Genomic DNA, 11,404 nt, shown 5'->3' with positions numbered 1-11,404 from the left:
TTGAAACCCTTCAGTGATTTTTTTCACTCGTCTCTGAATAAAACTCATACTGACCAAGACCCATCACAAGACCACGGGTGATCTGGTCCTCACCTGTTCCATGACCTCATCTCATGCCGCTTTCCACCTGTACTATCTATCTCTCTAGGCAGTCCACATTTTCCTCAGTTCCTCTCTCAAGCACTTTCCAATTTGGGGCCTTCCAGAGGTAACTGACCACACCCTTATCTCCTTTCAAGAGCTTGTAATCAATTGGGAGGAAGACTCAAGGATCAGGCCCACAGAGATCCAAGTATCAGATTTTTCTTCAAAACACAGGGCTGAGAACAAGATTAGATATGCAGCTATAATCAGACCTTCTTCAACCAAAATTTTCTTATAGAAATCCAAGGACTAAGGAACAGGGGTTTCATCTCTACTTACATCAGGTTCCTTTCTGTTTTAATTCCTGTTGATTCCAGAAACTACTAAATAATTCACCTAATAATAAAATGTCATATTTTATAGTACTGGTTACTTTGTTCCAACAGTTCCTAAGTAAATGTGGAAACACTGAGAGTTTTCTCCCTTTCAATAGCACTTTTACAACTTAGGGGAAGTTTACTGCTTTTGCTGTCTACAGGAAATTTATTGTTGTTACACTGAGTCATTTTTTAGGAAATCATCAACTCTTCAGGAGAAATCTGATAGCTGAAACATAGGCAAATACCACTCCCTCCTGCAGTATGATTCAATCTTGAGTTCAGGGTTCGATTTTGTAAAGCTATACTTCATGGAACATTTATTCATAGAATTGAAACAAATCTAAGTTTTAACTTCTAATCATTAATACCTGAAAACAAGCCATGAGCTCTTACATGGAAAATGTGGTTTGACTACCCAAGGCTTAGATAGGTAGCAAAAAGTGAACTGCTAGTTTATTCACACTGTGACCATATGAGTCTCTAGGGCAGGGAGTGATGTTCCTGAGCCGGAGAAGGAGACAGACGCCCCCTTGTGAGATGATTTGTCAGAAGTTACACAACATGCTAGCAAAAGGTCCTGGGTAAGACTGCCTAACAGAGTTCCAGAAGTGAAGGCCTTGCCACTTGCCTGACTGAGACCACTCTTCATTCTGGATGGTCTCATCCCGGCACGTGGGGGACAAACTATCATGTCAGTTAGAGCTCTGTTCCAAGTGACGGCAACCGAATTGGCCTAAAAGGGAACCTCAGAGGGGGACTGGCTTCAGTAATGGCTTGAAGAAGGAGGTCAAGCCGTGTCACCAGGACCTCCTTTCTTTTTGGTCTTTTGGTTCTACACCCTCTGATTTGCCTTATTTTCAGACAGTGTCTTTGTTGTGGTCGTCATTTAGTCACTTCAAATCCAATGATAGAGGGCAAAGACCTCTTTCCCCTGAAGCCCTTGCCTAAGTTTCATTGTGAGTGGACAAGTCACTGTGTTGCCATGACTACATGTTGTACCATACCTTGGTCACATGCTCCGCTACTTGGATAGGCTGGAGCCGATTCTACAGAACCCAGGATTCTGTAGGAGTCCATAGAGGGGGTCGGCAGGGACCCTTTCAGCTTCTTGAGCAGAATGGTGGCTTTGGTTTTTCTGTCCTGCTCAGCTTTCACCTAGTGTGGGAGAAACACACTTACAGGAAGAAATCAGGCTGTGTAAGAAGAGAAGGACAGATGCTGGGAGGGGGACATGCTGGACATGCTTGTATTTTAGTAGCCCATTCATCTTTGCAATTCACAATTGTTCTGAGAGTCTTCACTTCAGATTTATCTTCCAGAACAATTCCAGCAGCTCCAGATGTGGGGGATGAAGCTGGAAGAGTCTGGAGTAGCTGTGTCCACTTTCTAAGCACCTCAGCAACCAACCTTAATCATCATTTGATTAACTTCAAGCCCAAGAGACTCGTCAGTCCCAGCAGCCATGCTGAATAGCAAAGTTCAAGGTCTAGACCCAACTTGCTTCTTGCGTGACCTAGAGAAGACAGAAGGGCAGTGTTTCCAGTCTGGGGCCCTTAGCTTAATTCCGTTGCTTCATCACATCACCAGTGGCAACTGCTCAATTAGCATCAATCCTTGATTCAAAGGGAATTCAAACTGTGGAGATAGAGTATTCTGGGGGAGTAAGAGAGTTAATAAGAATTCAATATGGGGCTGGGGTTGTGGCTCAGTGGTAGAGCGCTTGCCTAGCACATGTGAGGCTCTGGGTTTGATCCCTAGCACCACATTAAAAAAAAAAAAAAAAAAAAAAAAACAAATAAACAAGATAAAGATACTGTATCCATCTACAACTAAAAATATTAAAAGAGAATTCAACATAATTTATAAACCAAAAATATTAATGATGCTTTTTACACTACAGGTTTTCAATGTACTCATATTCTTTTTTTCTTAATTCTTTTTAGTTGCTGATGGACACAATACCTTGATTTTATTTATTTATTTTTATGTGGTGCTGAGGATGGAACCCAGTGCCTCACATGTGCTAGGCAAGCGCTCTACCACAGAGCTATAACCCCAGCCCTGTTTATATTCTTAATAGTAGCAATGTCATTGTGTAGGAGAAGAATTTAATTTTATTAGTCAGGATTGGTTAAAGGAAAGGAAAATCCTAGTAAGGGAGAGGGTTTTTTCTATACTGGAGCTCTGTAACTCTTAATTTTAAAGTCATCTAACCTTCTAGAATTGTTTTCATTTTATACCTAGCTCAGTTGAAGCAGGAAGTACTATATAAACTTCCTTCAACCCCTGACAAAAGCAGAAGAACCCTATTCTTCTAAGGCCCAGACTTTAGGAGATAGTACTATGCTACTTCTGCTTTAAAAGAAAAATGTTCTTTCCCCTGTTTGTAGTTCATAATGATTTCAATGCAAGAAGACATGTTCAAGTTCCAACAGGAGACGTTGAGGTATGTATGACCAGGGTCCATAGTTGCAAGTTTACATGTGTTATGGTTTGGATGTGAGGTATCCCCCAAAAGCTCACATGTGAGACAATGCAGGAAGGTTCAGAGGAGAAAGGATTGGGTTGTAAGAATCTTAACCCAATCAGTGATTTAATCCCTGATGGGATTAATTAAAGTGGTAAGGTATGGCTGGAGGAGGTGGGAATTGGGGAGAGGCTATGGGGTATATATTTTGCATCTGGAGAGTGGAGTCTCTTTCTGCTTCCTGATACCATGATCTGAGCTTCTTCCCTCCACCACCCTCTCCTGCTATTATATTCAGCCTTACCTCAAGCCCTGAGGAATGGAGCCAGCCTTCTATGGACTAAGACCCCTGAAACTGTGAGCCCTCAATTAATTTGTTCCTCCTTTTCAGTTGTGCTGGTAGAGTCATTTAGTCTCAACAGCCAAAAAGCTGACTAGAACACATCGTATGGTATATTCTCACAGAATTTCTGGTACTAATGCAAAGCAAGGCTTGGAAACTAGGCAGAAGAAATGGAATGGGTAGCAGCAAGAAAAACAAGTCCCAAACCCAGTCCCATGATAACCTTCCTGACGTTGCCACTCAGCACTGCTGCCACTGGATACCATTGATTTTGTCTGTCAAATGCAATACCTAGTTGTACTGGAATCTCAAACAAATGAAACTTTTTAGTGTCCATATGTCCCATACAATACTTGGGACTAACTTACACTAAAAAATTACACAGAAAACAATTTGTTGTTTATCTGAAATTCTAATTTAACTGGGTCGCCTGTATTTTCATGTTAAATCTGGCAACTCTGTATTGGCTGTCCCATTGCTATTGCCACCACTGTCCTTGGAAATTAGCCACCACCTGCCACTCAAATGAATTTTCCAGGTGGTCCCTGACTTTTTGGATCATAGGTTCTGAAATGAACTTGACTGAGACAGGTTCTCAGAGGAGCGTCTGCTCCAAGCCCCTGCTCCAACTGTGAAGGCGGTCAGAGACCTTATAGCACTGTTAGTGGGAAGTGGCCTCTGTCTTCTATGGTGTCTTCAATTTCTCAAAGATGGAGTTCCCACCTCCATCCAGTGGTGAGGTTTAGATATGGGGTCAGAGGGAGACCAGTGCTGACCCTCTTTTATCTTTAACACACTTTCTTCCTCTTGTTATTGTTTAGTATTCTGTGAGCTGGGAGCCAGGCATGGTTAATATAATTCTCTTTTCCAGTGGCTGTTTTAAGAATTCAAACCTAAACCAGCTAACAGGTGGCCTCACTCTGGCCAGGGTTATTTCAGGATTGTAAACCTGACCTAATCTGGGCCAATGAGGTGAGACTATGTTAGAAGGGTCTAGGGAAAGTTACTTTATTACTGACACCTGCATAAAGAAACTATCTCATTTTCCTAACACCGGTTGTTTTATGTCTGGTGAATTCAGGAAATCCGGCAGCCTTCTTGCTTCCAGCTTGAGATGAAGAACAAAGAGAGAAAATAAGGGCAGAAAGCATCTGGGTATTTACTGAAAATGGAGCTGGAACCTCTGGACTGAGTTCCCTGAAGCCTGTCCTACATCTGGACATCCAGCTCTGTGCACGAACAGGTTTTGATTTGGTTGACACGACTTCAAGTTGGGCGTTCTGGTACTTATAGCCAAAGACAACTCCATGGAAAAAAGGATTCATGAATGTATGAGGCAGCTTTTAAACTTAGCGTGTATTGAACTCTGAAAGTTTAGCCTAGTGTTGTTTTGATTGAATTGGAAATTGTTATTATGAAATTGTGAGGCAAAGATTAGTATTAAAATTAATGCAACATAAACAACTGGAGATCTGCTTCATTAAGTCAGGGAAAGAGGCAGTTTATGATTATTGCCAGATTCTTTCTTTTTGCCTGAATGCCCAGAGGATGAGGCAGCCTCTCCGGAAGAAAGTTCCCTCTGAGGAGAGAAACATTCAAGTTTCTGGAAAGGCCTACACGCAAACATAAGCAGGATTCTGAGAACACGGCTGGCCCCTCCTCCATCTTCATGTGGCAGACAGCTGCTGTTTTGGTGGCCTTACGGCCATTCCCACTTCTTGGTGCTAGCATCTGTTTTTCCTTTGTATCACCTCCACCCTTCTCCACCATCCTGTCAGGACCAGCCATCGAGACACACGTCTGCTCCCTAACAATGAGCCCCAAAGGTGGACAGGTGGCTGTGGGCCTCTCAAGCTCTCCCAAGGATTCAGCTCTAGGGAGTGATGTGAGAAGAAAAATCTTGGAGTCAGATTCCTAGAAATACCTGACTCCTGTCCTTTGGGGGACTTGATTCTAGGGTTCCCCATTGGCTTTGCTGAAGGTAGAGGTTTGAGGGTGCCTTCCAAGGGTTCAAGTGTTGAAGTTTGGTTCTCAGTGGGGACTGTTGGGAAGTGATGGAACCTTTATTAGGTACAGCCTAGTACAAGGGGATTGGGACATTAGGGCAATCACACTTGGAAGGAATTAAATGGTTCTTACAAAAGAGGAATGGATGTAAAAGAGAAAGACTGACTCCTCCCCACTTACTATGTTATCTTCCTCTTGTGTGATACCTTGTGTGATTATCTCCCTCTTGCACATTCCCCCACTGTGATTTCATCTGCCATGACATAATTATACAATGGGACCCTCACTAGAGTCAAGCATATGTCAGTGTCCTGTGCTTGAACCAAAAAAACCTCTGAGCTAAATAAAACCTCTTTTCTCTATAAACTATCCAGCTAATTAGGTATTTTGTTATATTAGTGGAAAACGGACTAATTCAGTTAGCCATTATGAGTTTCTGTTTCTTGCTACCAAAAACCTTAGCCAATACTCTACCAACAATTCTTGAGCAAAACCAAGTCTAAGCCTCAGATACACCTGTTTGTAGTAACTTCTGTTGTGTGCCGAAGCTGTCAAATAATCAATTATTAGAAAAAAAAAACTTATTGAGAACTAATGAGTATTTTGTTTAATACTTATATAGCACTTATTGTATATAAGGCATTGGTCATTTGTTTAATCTTTATTATAATATAGACATGTGAGTATCATTATTATGCTCATTTTACAAATTTCAAAACTGGACCATGGGGCTGGAGTTGTGGCTCAGTGGTAGAGCGCTTGCCTGGCATGTGTGAGGCCCTAGGTTTGATCCCCAGCACTGTATATAAATAAACAAATACATAAAATAAAGATCCATTGACAACTAAAAAATATTAAAACAAAGCAAACAAAAAAAACTGGGCCACAGAAAGGTTAAGTAATGTGCTCAAGATCACACAGCTAGTAAATCACAGATTCGAATTGTGATAGTCTAGCTTGTCCACTTCAGTTGGTCCACTTTGTAGAGCTCGATCTTCAGAAGACTGAGACAAATGATAAAATCAAGTCCTAACAAAAAAGATTACATACAAATGCATCTTAATGATAGAATGTTTTCTAGGCCAGAAGCAAGAAAGTTGAACAAAGATATCTGCGTTCTGTTTTTTTTTTTTTTTTCCAAATAGAAACTGCTAAGGATTTCCAAGGGGAAGAATGTTCATCTAATTAGTTAGCAAGTGTGAACCAAGCCTAAACACCTGCCACTGTTTTTCTTTCACAGTTGCCAGGTGATCCATGAGCAGTCCTGGATCAAAACGTAATTGTAATTGACACCCAGGATAATTAATTATATAATTTTAACTTCTTAAGTTCATTTCCATTAAAATTGCCCTGTAAACTGGAATATTTTTAAGACTGCCATGGAAAAGGGGGATAATAAGGGACCAGAGCCTGATGTAGAGTTGACTCAGCTGTGAGTCATGTCCTCCACAGTGTGGATTCTCTCAACCCACCATCATTAATGCTAATAAACATCTCTGGAATTATTCACTCATTCATTCAAATTCATGCATTGAGTACCTACTAAGTACTGGGTACCAGGGATGTGGAAGTGGATAAGCAGACAGAATCCTGTCTTCAGGATATCAGGGGTTGATATTCTAGAGGGGAGTTTTGATCCACCACTCCTTTCCAAAGCCTGAACTTCTCCAGGCTCCCGATTGTTACCATCACTATGTGGAATGAAAGAATGAGACCAGGCATGGTGACGCATGCCTGTGATCCCAGCATCTGGGGAGACTGAGGCAGGAGGATGTCAAGTTCAAGGGCAGCCTGGGTAACTTAGTGAGACCCCATCTCAAAATAAAAAATACAAAGGGGTGGGGGTGTAACTCAGTAACAGAGTGCCCCTGTGTTCAATCTCCAGTACCAGCAGGGGAAAAAAAAAATGAAAAAATGGGTTTGTCTGAGGATTGAGCTGTCTCTTGGGGAGACATTAGTTGACTTGGTCTTTTCAGAGGTGCCCAAGGAGAGAACACAATGGTCAAAGACTGCTTTGCAGAATGGTCATATCTGCTGGGAGATAATGAAGATTTATTAGTATGTGTCCCAAGATTTCATATGAACAAGCTGTGTGCTTCATATGTGCCTATGTACTTAATTCTCACAACGAACTAAGCTCAACTAAATTCTACAAATTTGTTGATGTGGCTATTTTTATATCTTAACTTCTCTGAAATTGAGATGTGTCTTACAAGCCATGGCTTCTTATTATTGCTATCATCAGGGCACTGCTGGTAATGGGGATGTTGCCTGACATTGTTGCACCTGATCATAGCTGTTCATGTGTGTGTACATATATATGTATGTATATGTGTATGTGTGTGTGGTGTGTGGTGTGTGTGTGTGTGTGTGTGTGTGTGTGTGTGTGTGATTTGTGGTGTGGGCCTCACACATGCAAGGCAACACTCTACCACTTAGTCATATCCCCAACACCTGTTCATATTTTCACCATTTCAGTTGAACTCTGAACATTGCTGATACTACAAGTGTTGGGTTATTTGTTGATTATATTTTCCTGGTTTTTGTCTGAATCCTTCTGTTGATTCCTGCTGGTAAGATCTAAGCTCATCTTGCAGAAGGGGTGCCCTTGATATGGAAGAAAGTCTCCTAGAAGGGGCAAGAAGTCAGGAGAGGCAGCATCATGGAGCACTTTAAAAAATGGTAGTTCACTTATCCTATTGACGGAACTGAGGGTAGTTTTGTTTGGAAAAACTCCAAGCGAGCATTGAGTTTTAGTTTGATAGGGTTGTTTTTCTTTTAGGACACATGGTATGTATTATAATCAATAGCATCTTAGATTCAAAGAGATTGCAGGTTATGCCCAGAAAGCTGATGCACAATACTTTGAATTAACTTGCCTCAAATCCCACAGCTTTAAGTGGCAGAGCCAGGACTTAATCCTGAACTGTATGGTTTCAGTCTATAAACTCAGTTAACTATTGTGTAATGCTACCTCTCAGTGTGGATGCAGGGGAATACCACAACCTGATTTATCTCGAAGGTCTGTCACATATTAATTGACAGCATCTTTCTTTCTTGATAATACATAAAATAGTAACTTTATAGTAGGTGTTATCTCAGAATCAATGATGTACAGTGTGAGCAAGTCAAGTTCCTAGAAGCAGAACCTAAGTCAGTATTAGTTCATTTTCTGTTACTATAACGAAATACCTGAAGCTGGATTCTTTATTTCCAAGAAGTTTATTTAGGTCACAGTTCTCGAGGTTCCAAGATGTGCAGCCCACTTTTGCTCAGCTCTGGTGAAGGCCTCAGTGCAGATGTCATCACAGTGGCCAGAGTGCATGTAAGAGGAGAGTGCACAAGGAGAGATAAGAAGAAAGAGCTTCTTATTTGGGAAGGCACCGGTCTTGTGACCTCTCTCTAGGCACTCCCCACAACCCCACATTGCCACACTGAGGACCAACCTCCTAGCATATGAACCTCTTGGGTATACGCTCAAACCCTGTCTAAACCATAGTAAGTTAATACAATGTATGGCCTTCTGAAAAAGCCTGTAAAAGAGGGTCTGAAATAGAAGAGAGAAAGACAAAGAGCCAAACGAGGTTTTAGTTCAAGACCAGCCTCTAGAAAACAAACTCAGAGGAGGCGGCTCTGAAGCTAGAGTCCATCGTCGTTTCTCCATTTAGGCAACGGGTCTTTTGTACCTCACGCTGCAAATCAGTCACTGACCGTGGGCTGCCTTTAGAAGGGTTGTGGCCCCAGGGCAAAGCAGTCAGGTCAGCAGAAGGTACATCTTCCTGGGAGAAGCGGGCAGCTGGGAGCCACCAGGAGGCAATAGTCACAGCAACCAGTGGGAGCTCTGGACCCGGTACAGAGGATCTTGAGGGCCATTACAGCATCTACTGTGAGAATCTTGCTCAGCACCATGGTTCTGAGTCCACAAAGTAAAGAACAGCTGCTCTGAGAAATGTGGTCACTCCTCGTGCTAAAACCGTGAGGAATATGTCCTCAATAATGTCCTTAGAGTAGATTTGGCAACCAAGTGTCCTAAGACTGTCACTCTCAGCTGTCTTGATGACAGGGCCATCAGAGACTATGAGAAGTCACATCAGCCACAGGCACAAAATTATTCAGATATGTATGTGGCAGATCTGGCTCTTGAAAATAACCCACAATTCCAGATTCTATCCAGGGGGCAGCCCAGAGGTGAAACCATAGAGTGGTTTCCCATCTCCTCCGTTTCCTGCCTTACCTTTCTGGAAATTTCTCTCTGCTCATAGCATCCTTTCCCCTCTGCTACAACTCTTCTACCTGATCTCTGAAGTTGAACCTTTTCCAGGGTGTTTCTTCTTTCTTTCCTTTCCTCCCTTTTTCCTCAGGGAATTTACCTTTTAAAAAGTTGGGGGTTTAATATGGTACACCTGGGCATATTTGCCTTTTGAAGATCACTGGGAGAGGACAATATTGATCATAAGAAAGTCAATATTCAGGTAATTTAAGGCATTTGGAATCTTTTAAATCATGTAATATAGATAACCTTCTCATACAAACAATATACACCAGGAGATCCGATCAGGAAACAGAGAAAGGTCTAATTCTGCTAGCTCACTTTGCCTACAGACTAATCTGGGCCATCATTCTTAGGTGAAATTCTTCCTCTTTCTTCTTGTATCTTGGATTTCTTTTTACAAAACAAAGAGTGACTGGGTGATTGGCATTCCCAGGACAGGTCAAAGACATAGACAAGGGTGCAATAAATACAACATATTCACTTTCCCCTTTGCACTGATAATGAGAGAAACACTAATGACACAACCAAGCATTACTGAATGTTGCTGGGCCCCTTTCATCTCCAAGCCTTGTGGAAAAGAAGATGTCAGTTGCCTTTCTGGTTAATAAGAACTAAACGTCAATCTTTGAATCCTTCTTGACAGAATCAGTTTGAACGCACATCTGAACTGACCTAGAATAAGTGGTATGCTTAGAAAATCATAATTTGACTAAAGATGACTTTCATAGACTTACACCGAACATTGGAGAGACTGTGACTTAATTAAAGAAAAAAAAATTTGTAGCACAGTAAATTTTCCAATGCTATAGAGTTTCAAGAAGAGGCTTTCAGGTAAGGGTGATATGGTTATAAAGGCAGGTGCCAATGAGGACTTTGCTAAGTTCCAGTTAAGGTCTTTTATTATGAAAAAATAAGTTTAATGGTAACTGCAGTTAAATTAATCAGGCATGAATAAGGACTAAGCTTGGAGAATGGCTTCTATCTGGTGAGAGTTTACTTGCCAAAAGTAGATTATCAACAGCTGTTATGGTTTGGATTTGGGATGCCCTCCCCCAACTCATGTTTGAAAACATGACCCTCAATGCAGCCATGCTTAGAGATGGAGCTTTTAAGCAATGACTAGGGCTGCCACTTCCCAGTGGATTAATTCACTTAATGGATCAATAATTTGAACGGACAACTGGTTGGTAACCATGGGAAGATGGGGCATGACTGGAGGAAGTAGGTCACTGGGTGTGTGGTCTTCAGAACTATATGCATGCCTAGCCCTTCTTGTCTTCCTCTGCTTCCTGGCTGCCATGACTTGAGCACTTTCCTGGCCTCACATCCTTCCACCATTTTGTTCTGCTTATCTCAGGCCCAGAGCAATGGGGCTGGCTTAATCATGGACTCAGATCTCTGAAACCAGGAGTTCAAAATCAACTTTTCCTCCTCTAAATTGTTCTTGTCAGTTATTTTGGTCACAGCAATAAAAAGCTGACTAACACAACCATTCTGAATTCTTACCTGGGCAACTGTTGAGAAGGCAGCCACCGTCTCTGTTCAGGTGTGATCACAATGGCCAGAGACTGTGATCAGAGCCCATACTCAATAGAACATCTTGATGGGAAATGTGGGAAGATCAGGTTTTATGCCCACACAGTTCTTTGCTATTTTAAGAAGTGATTAATTCTTTATTTCTTTAGTTTCATATCTGCCCAAATTTAGTCTATCAATGATTTATGAAAGGTGGTATATAGTTCACTAGTCACCTACGCAGGTTAATTTTTTGCCACACTTTACCCTACCATGGTTAAACATTTCCAGGTTTATGAAAAGCACTAAACACGGAGCATTTTTAAAACTTCAGT

The 11,404-nt window shown here is 41.6% G+C and overlaps 1 long non-coding RNA gene across 1 annotated transcript; it reads right to left on the bottom strand.

Moving 5' to 3' along the window:
- Nucleotides 1–1,759: 1,759 nt before the first annotated feature.
- On the bottom strand, nucleotides 1,760–11,192 carry LOC124964854 (uncharacterized). The gene is made up of 3 exons (XR_007105039.1): nucleotides 11,061–11,192; nucleotides 8,474–10,952; nucleotides 1,760–1,977 (listed from the first exon to the last, which is right to left on the bottom strand). It is a non-coding gene; the product is annotated as an uncharacterized LOC124964854 (long non-coding RNA).
- Nucleotides 11,193–11,404: the final 212 nt, after the last annotated feature.

The sequence above is a fragment of the Sciurus carolinensis genome, chromosome 14 (genome assembly GCF_902686445.1).
Source record: "Sciurus carolinensis chromosome 14, mSciCar1.2, whole genome shotgun sequence".
NCBI classification, from domain to species: domain Eukaryota; kingdom Metazoa; phylum Chordata; class Mammalia; order Rodentia; family Sciuridae; genus Sciurus; species Sciurus carolinensis.
The sequence above is the reverse complement of the archived record's forward strand: the minus strand, read 5'-3'. Positions and strand labels throughout refer to the sequence as shown.